Source organism: Amblyraja radiata, chromosome 36 (assembly GCF_010909765.2).
Source record: "Amblyraja radiata isolate CabotCenter1 chromosome 36, sAmbRad1.1.pri, whole genome shotgun sequence".
In the NCBI taxonomy this organism is placed as follows: Eukaryota; Metazoa; Chordata; class Chondrichthyes; order Rajiformes; family Rajidae; genus Amblyraja; species Amblyraja radiata.
The window spans coordinates 7,718,463-7,738,535 of record NC_045991.1 but is presented as its reverse complement, the minus strand read 5'-3'; the positions used below and the strand labels follow the sequence as shown (position 1 = coordinate 7,738,535).

At 50.3% G+C, this 20,073-nt stretch overlaps 1 long non-coding RNA gene across 1 annotated transcript; it reads left to right on the top strand.

The window, feature by feature from the left end:
• The first annotated feature begins 344 nt into the window (after positions 1-344).
• LOC116966290 lies at positions 345-17,525 on the top strand. Its single transcript, XR_004409975.1, has 3 exons — positions 345-356; positions 9,407-9,412; positions 17,369-17,525. It is a non-coding gene; the product is annotated as an uncharacterized LOC116966290 (long non-coding RNA).
• The last annotated feature ends 2,548 nt before the right edge of the window (positions 17,526-20,073 follow it).

Here is a 20,073-nt window from a genome sequence, read left to right as displayed (position 1 = left end):
CTCAGTGTTCGAGCTTTCTCAGACAGTCTAACCAAGGCCCGATTTACTTTGAGGGTGCGGTCTGTAAACTCCTCTCTACATTCCGGGCAGGAGTTTCTCCCCTCCTTGTCCCAACTCTGTGTGATACAGGAGCGGCAGAAGTTGTGCCCACACTCCAGTGCCACCGGGTCGGTGAAGAAATCCAGGCAGATGGGACAAAGTATCTCCTCGGTCCAACTCTCAAACCTGTCTATGGAAGCCATTTTAACATTTGATTTTAACCATCCACTTCCTGGTTTAAAACGCATTCCCATTCGCTGAAACTGCTGACACTGCGCACGCTGCCGTCTCGGGGAATGAATGTGATTCGGCTGCAAGTGTTCAGTGTGAAGATGCAGAAACATGGAACTGCAGATGCTGCTTCACAACAAAAAGGCACAAAGTGCTGGATTAACTCAGCGGGTCAAGTAGCAGCTCTGGAGAACATGGACAGGTGATGTTTCGGGTCTGGATCCTTCTTCAGACTGATTGTAGGGGCGGTGGGTGGGAGATGGAAGAAGGATGGAAGGAAGGGGGCAGGACAAAGCCTGGCTGGTAATAGGTTGACACAGTTGAGGGGGGAGTTGATCGGCAGACGGTTGTACAAAGTCCAGAGATGAAAGACAGAAAGTGTGTGACAAAATGATCGAGGACTTGCGATTTGTGTCCTGATCTTCAAACACTCAAAAAGGAAGGAGACAAATCCACCCGCGGAAACTATGGAGGGTTCTTCTCCCGCTCTCTACCACAGGGAGGAGTCAGTTACACATTAAACTGTCCTGAATAAAGACGGAAGCGGAAAGTAGCGCTTGGGACAATATAAGGCAGGATAAAGAGCTGGGAAACCCGCAGAGTAGATTCACGAAGCTGGTGCCAGGATTTGAGGGCCAGAGCGAAAGGGAGAGGTCGGGCAGGGAAGGATTTATTAATTGGAACGCCGGAGGTTGAAATGCATGGGAACAAGAGGTGAATGGATAGGGTGAATGCTCAGTCTTTTACCCGGAGTAGTGGAGTCGAGAACTAGAGGACACAGGTTTGTGGTGAGAGGTGCAAGATTTAATCGGAACCTGAGGAACAATATTTCCACACAGAAGGTCGTGGGGAAATGGAACAAGCTGCCAGAGGAGGTAAGTCAGGCTGGACAACAACGTGTGGACGGGCTTTAGGACCCGGGGGAGCCCGGAGCTGTGGAACAATACGGAGACATGGCTGCAAGGGGATCAGGACTGGGAGTTAAATATAGAGGGGTACTCGACAATTAGGAAAGATAGACAGGAAAGAAAGGGAGGAGGGGTGGCCCTTTTAATAAGGGAGGGAATAACGGCAATAGAGAGGAAGGATATTGCGTTGAAGGATCAGGATAGTGAAACAGCTTGGGTACAGATAGAGAATAATAAGGGGAAAAAAACACTAGTGGGTGTAATTTATAGACCTCCAAATAGCTGTGACGCTGTTAGTCAGAACATAAATCTGCAAATAGTTGACGCATGTAAAAAGGGAACAGCTGTAATCATGGGGGACTTCAATTTTCATATTAATTGGGCAAACCAAATTGGGCAGGGTAGACTAGAGGAAGAGTTTATAGAATGTATTAGAGACGGGTTCCTAGAACAGTATGTCACAGAACCGACAAGGGGGGAGGCAATCTTGGATCTGGTCCTGTGTAATGAAGCAGGATTAATTAAAAATGTCATAGTTAGGGACTCGTTGGGAACAAGTGACCACAATATGGTCGAATTCCATATTCAAATAGAAGGGGAGCAGGTTGAAACTCAGGCTAGGGTGCTTAGTCTAAATAAGGGGGATTATGAAGGTATGAGGACTGAGCTGATCAAAGTTGACTGGGATAGCAGACTCAAGAATAAGACGGTACATGAGCAGTGGCGTACGTTTAAGGGTATACTGTATAACCTTCAAGAAAAATTTATTCCTATGAAGAAAAAAAGGGGTAAGGGTAAGAACAGTCAGCCATGGCTCAGTAAAACTATAAAGGATAGTATTCGGCTGAAGGCAAGGGCATATAAGGTAGCCAGAGATAGTGGGAGGGTAGAGGATTGGGAAGCATTTAAAGGTCAGCAAAAAATAACTAAGAGATTAATTAAGACGGGGAAAATAGACTATGAAAGGAATTTAGCGAACAACATAAAAACTAATAGTAAGAGTTTTTATAGCTATATAAAAAGAAAAAGGGTGGCTAAGGTGAACGTTGGTCCATTGGAGGGTGAGACTGGAGATTTGTTGGTGGGGAACATGGAAATGGCAAAGGCATTAAACGAGTATTTTGTATCAGTCTTCACCATAGAAGACACAAAAAATATTCCAACGCTGGATAAACAGGGGGCGGTAGGAATGGAGGAGCTAAATACTATTAAGATCACCAAGGAGGTGGTATTAGGGAAATTAATGAGACTGAAGGAGGATAAATCCCCTGGGCCTGATGGATTACATCCAAGGGTCTTGAGGGAGATAGCGGTGGGGATTGTGGATGCATTGGTGATAATTTTCCAAAACTCCCTGGAGGCAGGTACGGTCCCAGTGGATTGGAAAATGGCCAATATAACACCTATATTTAAAAAAGGAAGTAAACAGAAGGCGGGTAACTATAGACCGGTTAGTCTAACATCGGTGGTGGGTAAAATGTTAGAGACAATTATTAAAGAAACACTAACGGGGCACTTGGATAAACATGACTTCATCGGACAGAACCAGCATGGTTTTGTGAAGGGGAAGTCCTGTTTAACGAATCTGCTCGAATTCTTTGAGGAAGTAACAACCCGGGTGGATAAAGGGGAACCGGTGGATGTGGTATACTTGGACTTCCAAAAGGCTTTTGACAAGGTGCCACATAAGAGACTATTGCTAAAAATAAAAAATTATGGGATTGGGGGTAATATATTAGCATGGGTAAAGGATTGGCTAACAAATAGGAAGCAGAGAGTGGGGATAAATGGTTCATACTCGGGATGGCAACCGGTAACTAGCGGGGTTCCGCAAGGGTCGGTGCTGGGACCCCAGTTGTTCACAATTTATATAAATGATTTGGAGGAGGGAATCAAGTGTAATATATCAAAATTTGCGGACGATACAAAAATGGGAGGAAAAGTAGCGGATGAGGAGGATAGGAAGAGTCTGCAAAAGGATATAGATAAGCTAGGTGAGTGGGCAACAACTTGGCAGATGAAATTTAATACTAATAAATGTGAAGTCATTCACTTTGGGGAAAAAAATGATAGGGCAAGTTATTTTCTAAATGAGGAGGAGCTGCGTTGTAATGCAACGCAAAGGGATCTAGGGGTATTAGTACATGAATCACTAAAAGTTAGTATGCAGGTGCAGCAAGCAATCAGGAAGGCCAATGGAGTTTTGGCCTTTATTGCTAGGGGGATTGAGTATAAAAACACGGAGGTCTTGCAGCAGCTGTACACAGTATTAGTGAGACCACATTTGGAATACTGTGTACAGTTCTGGGGTCCATACTTAAGAAAGGATGTACTAGCCCTGGAGGCAGTGCAGCGAAGGTTTACAAGATTAATTCATGCAATGAGGGGATTGACATATGAGGAAAGGTTAAGTAGGCTGGAACTCTACTCTTTGGAGTTTAGAAGAATGAGAGGCGATCTCATTGAAACATATAAGATCGTGAGGGGCCTTGATCGGGTGGATGCACCGAGGATGTTCCCAATGATCGGGGAAACTAGAACTAGGGGACATAGTTGCAGAATAAGGGGGGGCTCTTTTAAAACTGAGATGAGGAAGAACTTCTTCACCCAGAGGGTGGTTAATTTATGGAATTCACTGCCCCAGGGAGCAGTGGAAGCAGAAACTTTAAATATATTTAAGACTAAAATAGATGGTTTTTTAGCTGCCAAGGGGATAAGGGGCTACGGGGAGAGGGCAGGGATATGGACCTAGGTATGGTTAGTATAGTAAGACCTGAGTGATCTCCTGGACAAGTGTCGATCGCCTGGATTGGGGTCGGAGAGGAATTTCCCGGATTTTTTTCCCGAATTGGACCTGGGTTTTTATCCGGTTTTTTGCCTCCCCCAGGAGATCACGAGGTTCTTGGGGTGGAGAGGGGTGATAGCGGTATAAAGGGGAGGGTAGTGTCTTGTGTTCTGTGTCTTGTGTCTACTGTTTGTGGGTAAGTGTGTCTGTTTAGTGTTCAGCCATGAGCGAATGGCGGTGCGGGCTCGACGGACCTGGTGGTCTACTCTCGCACCTACTTTCTATGTTTCTATGTTTCTATGTAACAATCAATGAAAGGGGCGGGGCGCGGCTGAGGGGAGGCGGAGCTCAGCCCCGTCAATCACAGCCCTGACCAGGAAGCCGATGTCATTTGTAATCAGCTTCGGGTAAATTTTATTCCCTTAAACTAAAGTTGTTCCAGTTAAATGGGTGATTGGAACGTGAGTCTGTCCATAAAATGCCAACAAAAAAACCAGAAAGCGTTGTTGGCATTCAGCAGGTCGGGCAGTGTACAGTATCTGGAGAGGGAAGAGTTAATATTTCTGAGGCCATAATGAGAAGCAGATTGAACCGCTGCCTCACGGGGCCAGAGACCCGGGTTCGATCCTGACCATGTTCACTGTTCGCAGCGTGCACATTCTCCCTGTGACCGCGTGGGTTTCCTCCGGGTGCTCCGGTTTTCTCCCACATTCAAAAGACATGCGGGTTTGTAGGGTACTTGGCCCTCTGTAAATTGCCCCAAGTATGTTGGGAGTGAACGGGAAGGTGGGATAACAGAGACCAAGTGTTAATTGATGATCGATGGTCGATGTGGACTCGGTGGGCCGAAGGGCATACTTCCATGCTGTATCTCTAAAGTAAAATAAGCTCCACTGGTCAGAAAATCAACCTTGCACTGCCGCTCAACAGAGAAAACAAGTCGTCATCAATACAGCACAGGACCAGGCCCTTCAACACACAATGTCTAGCTTATGGAAGGACCAATCAGAAGCCTGATAACAGAGGGAAGGAGGCTGTTCCTGAGACTGGTAGTACGCACTTTCAAGACTCTGTACCTTCTGCCCGACAAGAACAGTGAGATGAAGGAATGACCGGGGTAGAACAAGTATTTGGTTATTTTGGCTGCTTTTCCATGATGAGGGATGATCTTATAAGAGATGAAAAAAACATGAGAGAAACAGATCGTATAGACGCACAGAGCCTCTTGCCCAAAGGAGAGGAATCAAGTATCAGAGGACATCAAGTCAAGTCAAGTCAAGTTTATTTGTCACATACACATACGAGATGTGCAGTGAAATGAAAGTGGCAATGCGCGCGGACTTTTGTACAAAAAGACAAACAACCAAACAACCTATAAACACAATCATAAAACACATATACCTTTACATAATAAATAATGGAAGGAAAAACGTTCAGTAGAGTTAGTCCCTGGTGAGATAGGCGTTCACAGTCCGAATGGCCTCTGGGAAGAAACTCCTTCTCAACCTCTCCGTTCTCACCGCATGGCAACGGAGGCGTTTGCCTGACCGTAGCAGCTGGAACAGTCCATTGCAGGGGTGGAAGGGGTCTCTCATGATATTGTTGGCTCTGGAGTTGCAACTCCTGATGTATAGTTCCTGCAGGGGGGCAAGTGAAGTTCCCATCGTGCGTTCGGCCGAACGCACTACTCTCTGCAGAGCCTTCTTGTCCTTGGCAGAGCAATTCCCAAACCAGATGGTAATGTTCCCGGACAAGATGCTTTCCACCGCCGCTGCGTAGAAGCACTGGAGGATCCTCGGAGACACTCTGAATTTCCTCAATTGCCTGAGGTGGTAAAGGCGCTGCCTGGCCTTACTCACGAGTGCTGAGGCGTGTGATGCCCATGTCATATCCTCGGAGATGTGGACTCCCAGATATTTAAAACAGTTCACCCTATCCACAGGATCCCCATTTATCCTCAATGGAGTGTACGTCCTCGGATGATGTGCCCTCCTAAAGTCCATGATCAGCTCCTTCGTTTGTTTGATGTTCAAGAGGAGGCTGTTATCCTGGCACCAGAGTGCTAGATCAGTCACCTGCTCCCGGTAGGCCTTCTCATCGTTGTCTGAGATCAGGCCCACCACCACAGTGTCATCAGCAAACTTAATTATTGAGTTGGAGCTGAACCTGGCCACACAGTCATGTGTGCACAGGGAGTACAATGGGGGCTGAGGACGCAACCCTGGGGCGATCCTGTGCTCAGGGTGAGGGACTTCGATGTATTCCCTCCCATCTTGACTACCGGGGGCCTGGCGGTGAGAAAGTCCAGGGCCCAGGCACACAGGGAGGTGTTGAGCCCCAATTCCATTAGCTTCCCGGCCAGTCTGCTGGGGACTATCGTGTTGAAGGCTGAACTGTAGTCTATGAACAGCATCCTCACGTTGCCCCCCTTCTGGCTGTCCAGATGGGAGAGAACGGTGTGCAAGACCTGGGAGACCGCATCGTCCGTGGATCTGTTCGGAAGGAACTGCAGATACATAGGTTTAAGGTGAGGGTGGAAAGGTTTAATAGGAACCTGAGGGGTAACTTTGTTCACACAATGGGTGGTGGGTGTATGGAAAGAGCTGCTGGAGAAGGTAGATGAGGCGAACACTATCATAACGTTTCAGAAGCATTTAGACAGGTACATTGATACGACAGGTTAGAGGTATGGGGGCCAAACGCAGGCAGTGCAGGTCGGTTCAAGAATCTAATGGTTGTGGGTAAGGAGCTGAGAATGGGAGCTCTATTAATCAGTCTGAAGAAGGGTTTCGGCCCGAAACGTCGCCTATTTCCCTCGCTCCATAGATGCTGCTGCACCCGCTGAGTTTCTCCAGCATTTTTGTGTACCTTCGAGCTTCCAGCATCTGCAGTTCCTTCTTGAACGCTCTAATGAACCTGTCGGTTTTGTTGACGGCCACATAGAACCAGAACAGTTCCTTCAGCCCACATCAGACTGCAATGCCTCCTCCGCAAGTGCCTCGACCACCACTCCAGCAGCGCGTTCCAGGTACCCACCACCCTGTGTGATAAAACAAGCCCCTCACGTCTCCTTGAAAGATCCACGTACTGTGCTAAAATCTATGTCGTCCCGTCATTGACTTTTCCACGCTGGGAAAATAGCCCTGAATCATTCCAAGCCGAGAGCAGCCGGGCGGGGGCAGCCGAGAACAAAGGGGGAGCCGGCGCGGGTGGCACCTGCTGCCTGGTGCGGCGGGGCCTGGTTCGCCGCTGCAGGGAAATATAGACTGTTCCATGAACTTCTCGCAACCTAGTCGGCGCCCACTTTACCGCCCAGGTCAGATCTGTATTTTACCAGATTGCTGGCAAAAACAAGGCATTTCACTGATCCGAGGTACATTGAACAATAGAGTATGATTGTTTGAGAAAGAACTGCAGATGCTGGAAAAATCGAAGGTAGACAAAAATGCTGGAGAAACTCAGCGGGTGAGGCAGCATCTCTGGAGAGAAGGAATGGTTGACGTTTAGGGTCGAGACCCCTTCTTCATTACAGTGCCTGGTATTGAAGTGATGTTATTGTGTCTGGTATTGAAGTGATGTTATCACCATTCTTCAGACTGGTATGGGGGTGGGGGAGGGGGGGGGGGGGGTCGAAGAAAGGAAGAGGCGGAGACAGTGGTATGTGAGAGAGCTTGGAAGGGGAGAGGCCAGCAAGGACTACCTGAAATTGGAGAAGTCAATGTTCATACCGCTGGGGTGCAAACTACGCAAGTGAAATATGATGTGCTGCTCCTCCAATTTGCGGTGGGACTCACTCTGGCCATGGAGGAGGCGAGGTCTGTATTTTACCGGATTACATGCAAAAGCAAATAATCCCACAGTCACGATGTACACGTGACAATAGAGTATAATTGAATCATTGAATTCAAGTTTACACATGAGATTATTAAATAAAAATCGAGCGTATAAGAAGGAACTGCAGATAGACACAAAAAGCTGGAGTAACTCAGCGGGACAAGCATAATCTCTGGAGAGATGGAATGGGTGACGTTTCGGGACGAGGCCCCTTCTTCATTGCAGTGTCTGGTATTGAAGTGATGTTATTGTGCAGAGTCTGAGACCAAGCGTAGGCTTGGCGATCGTTTCACCGACCACCTCGGCTCGGTCCGCATTAACCAAACTGACCTCCCGGTGGCTCAGCACTTCAACTCCACCTCCTATTTCGTATCCGACCTCTCTGTCCTGGGTCTCCTCCATGGCCAGAACGAGCACCAGCGGAAATTGGACGAGCAGCGCCTCATATTCCGCTTGGGGAGTCTGCATCCTGGGGGCATGAACATTGAATTCTCACAATTCTGTTAGCCCTTGCTGTCTCCTCCCCTTCCTATCAAAGATCTTAGAGCTACCCCCATTTATCAGCATTTGGCCCATATCCCTTTAAACCTTGTGCGTGCCAGTGTGTGTGTAAGGGTGTGTGTTAGGTTGTGTGTGTGTGTGTAAGGGTGTGTGTTAGGTTGTGTGTGTGTTTAATGGTATGTGTTAGGTTGTGTGTGTGTGTAAGGGTGTGTGTTAGGTTGTGTGTGTGTGTTAGGTCGTGTGTGTGTGTAAGGGTGTGTGTGTGTGTGTGTGAGGTTGTGTGTGTGTGTGTGTGTGTGTGTGTAAGGGTGTGTGTTAGGTTGTGTGTGTGTGTTAGGTTGTGTGTGAGTGTGGGTCAGTGAAGCGGCGACAACACCCGGAGTGAGCGGAGACTTGGCGATCTCAGCGTTTCCCTCTCTCCCCCCCCCGGGAATGCGGGCTGGTCCAGGTGCTCTGAGTCCAGCTGGGGCCCGGGGGAGGTGAGGGTCAGTGACCCGGGGTCGGGCATCCGAGCGGAGCCTTAGCCCGAGATTCATCCCCGCGGCTCCTGAGGCGGCACTCACCCGGGCGGTTCCTGGCTCCGGGCCATGGTCAAAATGCCATGCGGTGTGGACAGAGCGGCCAACGGACACAAAGCCGCCGGTGGTAAGGGTGTGAGGGGTGAGGGGGTTCGGTGCTGGGACCACCGCCGTGTCTCACCAACACACCATTTGCACGGGAATGTGAATGCGGGTGAGGCAGCATCTATAGAGCGGTGGTCAAAAATGCTGGAGAAATGTTTGAGTGTGAAGAAGGGTCAAACTCAGACATAGATGCTGCATCACCCTCGGAGTTTCTCCAGCATTTGTGTCTACCACCTATTAAAGACCCATACCACCCATCGCATCACATATTCTCCATCCTGCCATCTGGGAAGAGGTACAGGAGCATTAGCTGCAAAACCAGCAGGATGCTCCTCAGCTTCTTCCCGCAGGCTATAAGACTGTTAAACGGACTTTGCCACCTGCCAAAGGATTGCCAAAGTATCGCGCACCAACCACCAACCTGGACACACTGCAGCAGAGCCACTGTGGTGCCGCTGCCGATCGGAACGCCTGTTGATGTTTAGTAGAGAGTAGAGTGTTAATTTGTTCATGATATATGTATTTTTATTTCTATTTATTTTTTACTGCACACTGAATGGACACTGGTTGAGCAACGTTTTTTTGTTTCCTCTGGGTATGTGAGTACTCAGGAAAATGACAATAAAGATATACAATTAAATTAAATTTTAAATACTGCGCGATGGGTTCAAGCCAATGAAACGGCTCATTCTTTACGGGAAACCCGCCGACAGAAACCTGTTGTCATTGGTGAGTGTGGAGGAGCGTGACTTCAGCGTGAGAGCGTGAGAATTTCGTGAAATGCGTGAGTCTCACGTGAAATGCGTGAGTCTCACGCTCAATGCGTGAGAGTTCGCAGCCCTGCGCACCCCCTCATACACACACCCCATACACACACACCCCATACACACACCCCTCATACACACACCCCTCATACACACGCCCCTCATACACACACCCTTCATACACACACCCCCTCATACACACACCCCTCATACACACACCCCTCATACACACACCCCTCATACACACACCCCTCATACACACACCCCTCATACACACACCCCTCATACACACACCCCTCATACACACACCCCTCATACACACACCCCTCATACACACACCCCTCATACACACACCCTCATACGCGCACCCCCTCATACACACCCCCTCATACGCACCCCCTCATACACACACCCCTCATACACACCCCCTCATACACACACCCCTCATACACACACCCCTCATACACACACCCCTCATACACACACCCCTCATACACACACCCCTCATACACACCCCCTCATACACACACCCCTCATACACACACACCCTCATACACACACCCCTCATACACACCCCCTCATACGCACCCCCTCATACGCACCCCCTCATACACACACTCTCATACACACACCCCTCATACACACACCCCTCATACACACACCCCTCATACACACCCCCTCATACACACACCCTCATACACACACACCCTCATACACACACCCCTCATACACACACCCCTCATACACACACCCCTCATACACACACCCCTCATACACACACACCTCATACACACACCCCTCATACACACACCCCTCATACACACACCCCTCATACACACCCCCTCACACACCCCCCTCAGACACACACCCCTCATACACACACCCCTCATACACACACCCCTCATACACACACCCCTCATACACACACCCCTCATACACACACCCCTCATACACACACCCTCATACACACACCCCTCATACACACCCCCCAGCACACCCCCCTCATACACACACCCCCTCACACACAACCCCAGACACACACCCCACATACACACACCCTCATACACCCCCACACACCCCCCAGACACACCCTCAGCACACCCCTCATACACCCCCTCATACACACCCCCCACATACACACCCCCTCAGACACACCCCACAGACACACACCCCCCCATACACACACCCCCCATACACACACACCCCTCACACACACCCCCATACACACACCCCTCATACACACACCCCTCATACACATCCCCCTCATACACACCCCCCTCATACACACACCCCTCATACACACACCCCTCATACACACACCCTCATACACACACCCCTCATACACACACCCCTCATACACACACCCTCATACACACACCCCTCATACACACACACCCTCATACACACACCCCTCATACACACACCCTCATACGCACCCCCTCATACACGCACCCTCATACACACACCCCTCATACACACACCCCTCATACACACACCCCTCATACACCCACCCCTCATACACACACCCCTCATACACACACCCCTCATACACACACCCCTCATACACACACCCCTCATACACACACCCCTCATACACCCCCCCCTCATACACACACCCCTCATACACACACCCCTCATACACACACCCCTCATACACACCCCCCTCATACACACCCCCCTCATACACACCCCCCTCATACACACACCCCTCATACACACACCCCTCATACACACACCCCTCATACACACACACCCTCATACACACACCCCTCATACACACACCCTCATACGCACCCCCTCATACACGCACCCTCATACACACCCCCTCATACACACACCCCTCATACACACACCCCCTCATACACACACACCCTCATACACACCCCTCATACACACACCCCTCATACACACACCCCTCATACACACACCCTCATACACACCCCCCATACACCCCCCCATACACACCCCCCATACACACCCCCTCATACACACACCCCATACACACACCCCATACACACCCCACATACACACCCCACATACACACCCCACATACACACACCCTCATACACACACCCTCATACACACACCCTCATACACACCCCCTCATACACACACCCTCATACACACACCCTCATACACACACCCTCATACACACACCCTCATACACACACCCTCATACACACCCCTCATACACACCCCTCCACCTCATACACAGCCCCTCATACACACCACTCATACACAGTCTCTGTCTCATACACACACCCTTATACACACACCCTCACACACACACCCTCACACACACACCCTCACACACACACCCTCATACACACCCCCTCATACACACCCCCTCATACATACCCCTCCACCTCATAGACACCCCTCTCATACACACCCCCTCACACACACACTGTGTCTCTGTCCCATACACACCCGCATACACCCACTCTCTGTCCCATACACCCACTCTCTGTCCCATACACACACCCCCTCATACACACACCCTCATACACACACACCCTCATACACACCCCCTCATACACACACCCCTCATACACACCCCCTCATACACACACCCCCTCATACACACATCCTCATACACCCCCCTCATACACACACCCACTCATACACACACCCTCATACACACACCCCTCATACACACACCCCTCATACACACACCCTCATACACACACCACTCATACACACAGCCTCATACACACACTCATACACACCCCTCCACCTCATACACAGCCCCTCATACACACACCCTCACACACCCCCCCTCATACACACCACTCATACACACAGTCTCTGTCCCATACACATACCCTTATACACACACCCTCACACACACACCCTCATACACACCCCTCATACACACACCCTCATACATACCCCTCCACCTCATAGACACCCCTCTCATACACACTCCCTCATACATACCCCTCCACCTCATAGACACCCCTCATACACACTCCCTCATACACACACTGTGTCTCTGTCCCATACACACACCCGCATACACCCACTCTCTGTCCCATACACACACTCTCTGTCCCATACACACACTCCCTCATACGCACTCCCTCATACACACACCCTCATACACACACCCTCATACACACCCCTCATACACACACCCCTCATACACACCCCCTGTTACGGCCACCAAAATCAAATATCTCAAAGGCCAATAACATAATACAAAACCAGGTTCAAATGCAAAATTATTTATTTTTCACTAACAAAAAAAGAACTAAACCTGAATCAAATAAACAAAGAGGGGTCGGATGGGCTGGCAAACAAAAGATAAAGGGTGCTCTGGCCAACCACTCAATGGGCCGTCGGACCAGAGACTCTAAACCTGCCTCAGTGTGAAAATAAACCTGAAACAAAACCACGAAAACAATAATGCCAGTCCCATCCTTCCCAAGCAAAATAAGTTAATACAGAATGAAGAATTACATGAAGAAAACTATGCAATTTATATTGTCATTTCACCGAGTACTTACATACACACAAGAAACAAAACAATTGTTTCTCATTAGTTTTTGTCAGTGCAATGAATAAAAACAGAAATAAATACATACAACTTATAAAATTATCAGATCTAAAATAGACCTAAAATTGAACTAAAAACCGACATTCATACCGAACAGTGACTTTACCTTGACAGGTGTCTAGTTGTCAGGGTTGGGGCGAGGTTAGATGTGGGGGTGTATGGGGATGGGGAGGGGACATAGTCCCTTAACTATTTTTATTGATTGTGGGAAGAAGCTTTTTTTGACGTTCAAGAGGAGGCTGTTATCCTGACACCAGAATGCCAGATCAGCGACCTCCTCCCAGTAGGCCTTCTCATCATTGTCTGAGATCAGGCCCACCACCACAGTGTCATCAGCAAACGTGATTACAGAGTTGGAGCTGAATCTAGCCACACAGTCATGTGTGTACAGGGAGTACAGTAGGGGGCTGAGGACGCAACCCTGGGGCGATCCTGTGCTCAGGGTGAGCGACTTCGATGTATTCCCTCCCATCTTGACTACCTGGGGCCTGGCAGTGAGAAAGTCCAGGACCCAGGCACGCAGGGGGGTGTTGAGCCCCAATTCCAGTAGCTTCCCGGCCAGTCTGGTGGGGACTATTGTGTTGAAGGCTGAACTGAAGTCTATGAACAGCATCCTCACGTAGCCCCCCTTCTGGTTGTCAAGATGAGAGAGAGGTGTGCAAAACCTGGGAGACTGCATCGTCCGTGGATCTGTTCGGACGGAATGCGAATTGTAACGGGTCCATGTTGCGAGGGAGGAAGGCGCAGATTTGTTTCTTCACCAGCCTCTCAAAGCATTTCATGACTACCGAGGTGAGGGCCACCGGACAGTAGTCATTCAGACAGGCTGGGGATGCATTTTTAGGTACAGGTACTACTCACCATTGACTCCGGCGACTGTGCAATCCTGCTCCTTCTTGATCTCAGCGCAGCATTTGATACTGTCGACCACACCATTCTAATTGACCGTCTCCAGTACGGGGTTGGTATTGATGGCCCTGTCCTGAGCTGGCTCATCTCCTACCTCAAAGGTAGGAGTTTCTCTACAAACATAGGCAACTCTTTCTCTTCCCCAGCTAGCCTCTGCTGCGGGGTTCCACAAAGTTCCATCTTTGGCCCCATTCTCTTCTCTCTGTATATGCTCCCCTTAGGCCAAGACATTGATAGGCACGGCATTTCCTTCCATTGCTACATAGACGATACCCAACTCTATCTACCCCTGAAGCCCAAAAAACAACCAAATCTGCTTAAACTTACCCACTGTCTCGAGGATATAAAGTGCTGGATGGCCCAGAACTTCCTCCAACTAAACGAGAGTAAGTCTGAGGTCATCCTTCTCAGCCCCTCGGACTCAATCAAAACGATAGCAGGCAGCCTTGGAAGCCTTACCCCACTTCTCAAACCTCACGTCAAAAACCTTGGCGTCATATTTGACTCAGCATTGAAATTTGACAAACAAGTCAATGCCGTGGTAAAAGCAAGCTTCTTCCACCTTCGGACGATAGCTAAAATAAAACAATTCCTCCAGTTTGATGACCTGGAAAAGATCATCCACACATTCATCTCCTCCCGCCTAGATTACTGCAACTCCCTTTACACTGGCATCAACCAATCTTCCCTGTCCCGCCTGCAACTGGTCCAAAACGCCGCAGCGAGACTCTTGACGGGCACCCGAAAAAGGGACCACATCACCGCGATCCTGGCCTCTCTCCACTGGCTCCCTGTGCGGTTCCGAATAAATGTCAAGACCCTCCTCTATGTCTACAAAGCCCTCACTGTGCTTGCCCCCACCTACATCAAAAGTCTGCTTACCCACCACTCCACCTCCAGGTCCCTCAGATCGGCCGACTTGGGTTTACTGAACACCCCGCGGTTTAGGCATAAGCTCAGGGGTGACCGCGCCTTTGCGGTTGCAGCTCCTAGGCTGTGGAACAGCATCCCTCTTCCCACCAGAACTGCCCCCTCCATCGACTCCTTTAAGTCGAGACTAAAAACGCACCTCTACTCCCAAGCCTTTCTTGACGTCCTCTGAGCAATGGCTATATGTATGTAGTGATGTTTGTATTTAATCTATGAACCACTGTTGTTTGCTATACTATTCTTATACCAATGTAAAGCACTTTGGCCAACGATAGATGTTTTTTAGATGTGCTATAGAAATAAAAATGACTTGACTTGGCTTGAGGTACAATAATGAATCTTTTGAAGCAGGCAGGGACCACGGACTTGGCCAGGAAGAGGTTGAATATTGCAGTGAGCATTGGAGCTAGCTGCGTAGCACATGACTTAAGTACTCGCCCCGAGATGCCATCTGGGCCTACAGCTTTCCTCGTGTTCACTCGTGTCAGGGCCCTGCTCACGTCGTGCTCGGACAATGAGCATGTGTGCACATCCGCAGCGATGGACCCCTTCAGCTTCGTTAGCCAGCACGCTGGCGGTGTTGTCGTTAGCCGGCAAACCTGGGGTGATGTTGCCCGACTCGAAACGAGCATAGAAGGAGTTCAGGTCATCAGCGAGGGAGGTGCCGGCACTTCCGGTTGAGGGGGGGCTGCTCCAGTAATTGTTTACAGTCCGTAGCCCCCGCCAAAGGTGTCTGGTGTCCTGCTGCTCCATCTGTGACTCCATCTGGGGACCATGACTACCTGACAGTGACAGTGTGACACTATTAGATCCTACTGTATGTTGTCATTAAACAGTTGGTTTTAAAATACATATTGGATTCACCACGGAGCGGGCGAGGCCTTACCTGCATCGCCGTTTGAAGCTCTGGATTGTTGGGCCTGCTGCTTCAACTCACGGAACTGTGGTTTGCGGAGCTCCCAGCCTCGGGCTGCGCTGATTTCAACATTGCGGATCCCTGGGATCCCTTTGCCGAGGGCGGCCAGCGTGAATCTCCACCCAGCTCAGCCTGTGGACTTCGGGGGCCGCGGTCTCCGGTCATAAGTGGCCGATTCAGAAGTCCAAGCCACTGAGAATGTTCTCCCGTTCCGACATCGGATGGTGACCCCCAAATTTCATTGAACCAATGGCCATGAGGGAGGTCCACGAGGAGGGGGTTCGTTGGAGACGGGAAATGGGATCATCAATGGGGGCGAGGACTCGTCCGCATGGAAGAACGGTGTGAGTCGGAGGCGACGGAAGAAGAGCTACAAATCACGGCGGGCGAGGAACTCATTGAGGTGGGGACAGAGGGGGACAAAGGTGAGGCCTTTGCAGAGGACAGATCGTTCGGTGTCGGAGAGGTAGAGGTCAGTGGGGATGATGAACACACGGCGGGGATGGGGGTTGGGGCCGGAGGAAGGCAGGTGAGTGGTCTGAGGCCGAGGCGATGTCTGGTGGGGGGAGTGGTGGGTGGTCAGGGGGTTGGGGGGTATGAGGACTGTAGTGTGGGTGGGGTCACATGGTTTGAAGGGGATGGGGAAGTCCCAGTGGAACAGCCACTGAGATTACCAGGGTTTGGGGACTAGCACGAGGACCCAGTGCAGTTAAACTCAGGGGAGTTGGAGTCTGCAGCGGGGAAACTTTAGGCCCGGTGCTGAGTCCAGGCTGCAGGTAAGGCAACGACTGCGGGCTGCAGGAGGGTGGTGGAGTGACCAGGGTCAGCGGGCAAAGAATAGGTCCTCTCCACAACTAATATAAACCTCACTTGCATGTTAATTCACCCCCCCCCCCCCCCCCACACACCACCAAAGCCTCTGGAATCGCAAGCACAGCGCCACCGATGGTGGGGTTTGTAACACTATGTCACTTGTACACCTTGGTGGAGCGGTCAGGATTGAACCCGGGTCTCTGGCACCGTGAGGCAGCAACTCTATCGCTGGGCCATCGTGATGACCAGAGAGGGAGGGAGAAGTGAATATTCCTCTCATCCCTCTTTCTCAAAACTTTTCAAAACTCTCCCAAACTTCCTCTCTCCCTCCTCCTTTGTTCTCTCCATCCCTCCCTCAATGCACCAAACAACAACAAAAACCACCCCGGAACCACCATTCGGCGGTTCGCCCTCCACCCGGACGCCTGAGACCCGCCGTCCCGCTTTGCCAGCGCCGGTGCGCCGCCATAATGCGTCCCCCCTCGCTCCAGAAGCGCCTTTGTGGACAAGAGGTTCGCCAGCCGACCGGAAGTGGTGCGGGGATGCAGCTGTGAAGAGCAGGTAAGAATAAAAGCGCTACAATGCAGCGGGGAGAGGCAGCAATGCAGCCAGTGGTGCATGCATTCCCTTTAATGCAGCCAGTGGTGCATGCATTCCCTTTAATGCAGCAAGGGCAGCATGCACAGCGCAAGCAGGCGGTTCCCCACACTTTATAACTCACACTATATCCGCACTTAATGTCTCATTTCCAAACCATTTGCCCCAATAACTCCCCCAAAGTCACCAAGCCGACCTTGCGGGACAACAGCATGGTTGCGGGGAGCCCATAGTGTCCGGAAAAGGCCCTTCGGCCCATTTCACTCCTGCTAACCCACACTTGGCATTGTCTGAATTGGATCTTTCTGAATTTGTAGTCAGCAGGGCAGTGCTCTGCATATCGACAACTTACCGAGTCCACTCCGCCTTGCAACCATGGCTGACCTATCTCCCCATCTCTCTCCCTCTCTCCCCTCTTCCTCTCTCCCTTCTCCCTCTCTCCCCCTCTCACTCTCCCCCTCCCTCTCCCCATCCCTGGTGAGACCACACCTGGAGTATTGTGTGCAGTTTTTGCCTGTTGGATTTCATAACAAGAGGAGTTGAGTATAGGAGCGAAGAGGTCCTTCTCGAGTTGTATAGGACCCTAGTGAGACCACACCTGGAATAATGTGTGCAATTTTGGTCCCCTAATCTGAGGAAGGACATTCTTGCTATTGAGGGAGCCCAACGTAGGACTGTCATATGCACAATACACACACTACAATTTATTTGTCACTTGAGCCTCATAGAGGCTCAAATGAAATGTTGTGTCTGCAGTCATACACACAAGAAAAAAAGACCCAAGACACAACACAATTTACACAGACATCCATCACAGCGCATCTCCTCGCTGTGAAGGAAGGCAAAAAAACGTAGCTCTCCCCTGCACTCCCCATTCCCCTCCCGATGTCAGAGTCAAAGCCCCCGGCGGGCGATGGCAATTGTCCCGCGGCCATTAAAGCCACACCGGGTGATGCAAGGCATCCGGGTCTTGTTGTTGGAGCCCCCGCCGGGCGCTAGCAAAGTCCCGCAGCCGTTGAAGCCGCGCAGGGCGGTGATGTAATGCCCCGCTCCAGGTACTCCTCGACCCCGCAACTCGGGTGGGTGAAGTCGCCGTTGTGGAAGCCCCGAAAAGCGGTCTCCCAGCAGGGACCCGCAGGCTCACTGTGTTCCTGTCTGCCAGACCTGCGGTGAGCCTTCGAATCCCCGGGGTCGGGTCGCACCACAGCTCCACCCGCTCCGGACTCGGCCAGCTCCGTGATGGTGAGTAGGTCCGCAGCTCCGCGACTGGAGCCCCTGGTCATTCCTGCCGGAGGCCGCTCCACGTTGCAGCCCCAATGACAACGGAGACCCGACAGGGGAAAGGTCGGGTCTCCCGTGCAGGGGAAAGATTTTAAAAGTTTCGCCCCCCCCCCCCACACACATACACAAAAAAATAATAAAAACTACATTCAAACGGGACAAAAAAATAACAAAAAGACAGACGGACTGCAGAGGCCGCTGCGACGTGAGTCGCGCCGCCCACCGAAACTGAGAGAATGGAGCGGCTGGGCTTGTACACTCTGGAGTTTTGAAGGATGAGAGGAGTTCTTATTGAAACATATAACATTATTAAGGGTTTGGACACGCTAGAGGCAGGAAACATGTTTCCGATATTGGGAGAAGTCCAGAACCAGGGGCCATAGTTTAAGAATAAGGGGTAAGCCATTTAGAACGGAGACGAGGAAACACTTTTTTCCGAGAGTTGTGAGTCTGTGGAATTCTCTGCCTGAGAGGGCAGTGGAGGCCGGTTCTCTGGATGTTTTTTCAAGAGAGAGTTAGATAGAGCTCTTAAAGATGGCGGAGTCAGGGGATATGGGGAGATGGCAGGAACGGGGTACTGATTGGGGATGATCAGCCATGATCACAGTGCATGGCGGTGCTGGCTCGAAGGGCCAAATGTCCTCCTCCTGCACCTGTTGTCTATTGTCCAGTGAAGGTGATTTTACTCTTGTTATAAGACAAAAATGCTGGAGAAACTCAGCGTGTGAGGCAGCATCTATGGAGCGAAGGAAATGGTTCTTGAGCCTGAAGAAGGGTCTCGACCTGAATCGTCACCTATTCCTTTGCTCCGTAGATGCTGCCTCACCGCTGGGTTACTCCAGCATTTTGTGTCTATCTTCGATTTTCCAGCATCTGCAGTTCCTTCTTAAACGTTTAGATGATATTGTTGTCTCGTTTATTCCATTCCATAGCGGTTCTTACAAAGAACGAGTCCTTATAAATATCTGTCCTGGCCAATGGCGTTTCTATTTGCAGATCATTTCTCTTTCCAGTCCGATGTGTTGAGTACGTTATGTATCTATCTGCAGTCAGGCCCACGGTTGGCAGGAATGGGTCTATGTTCAACCAATCTTCTGTCCCAGAGAGAGTGAGAGGGACAGAGAGAGAGAGAGAGAGAGCGAGACGGAGACAGAGATAGAGAAAGAAAGAGAGACAGAGAGAGAGCGATAGAGAGAGAGACAGAGAAAGAGACAGACAGACAGATAGAGATATAGATATAGCTGCACAATACGTAACAGCATGCCATAACCTGAGAGACGGTGAATGACCAACATGCACATATGAACGCGCACACTAATTGACATTAACTAACACTAAGAAATTAATATTGAATTGCTAAACTTGCTATTGTGTTGTACTGCT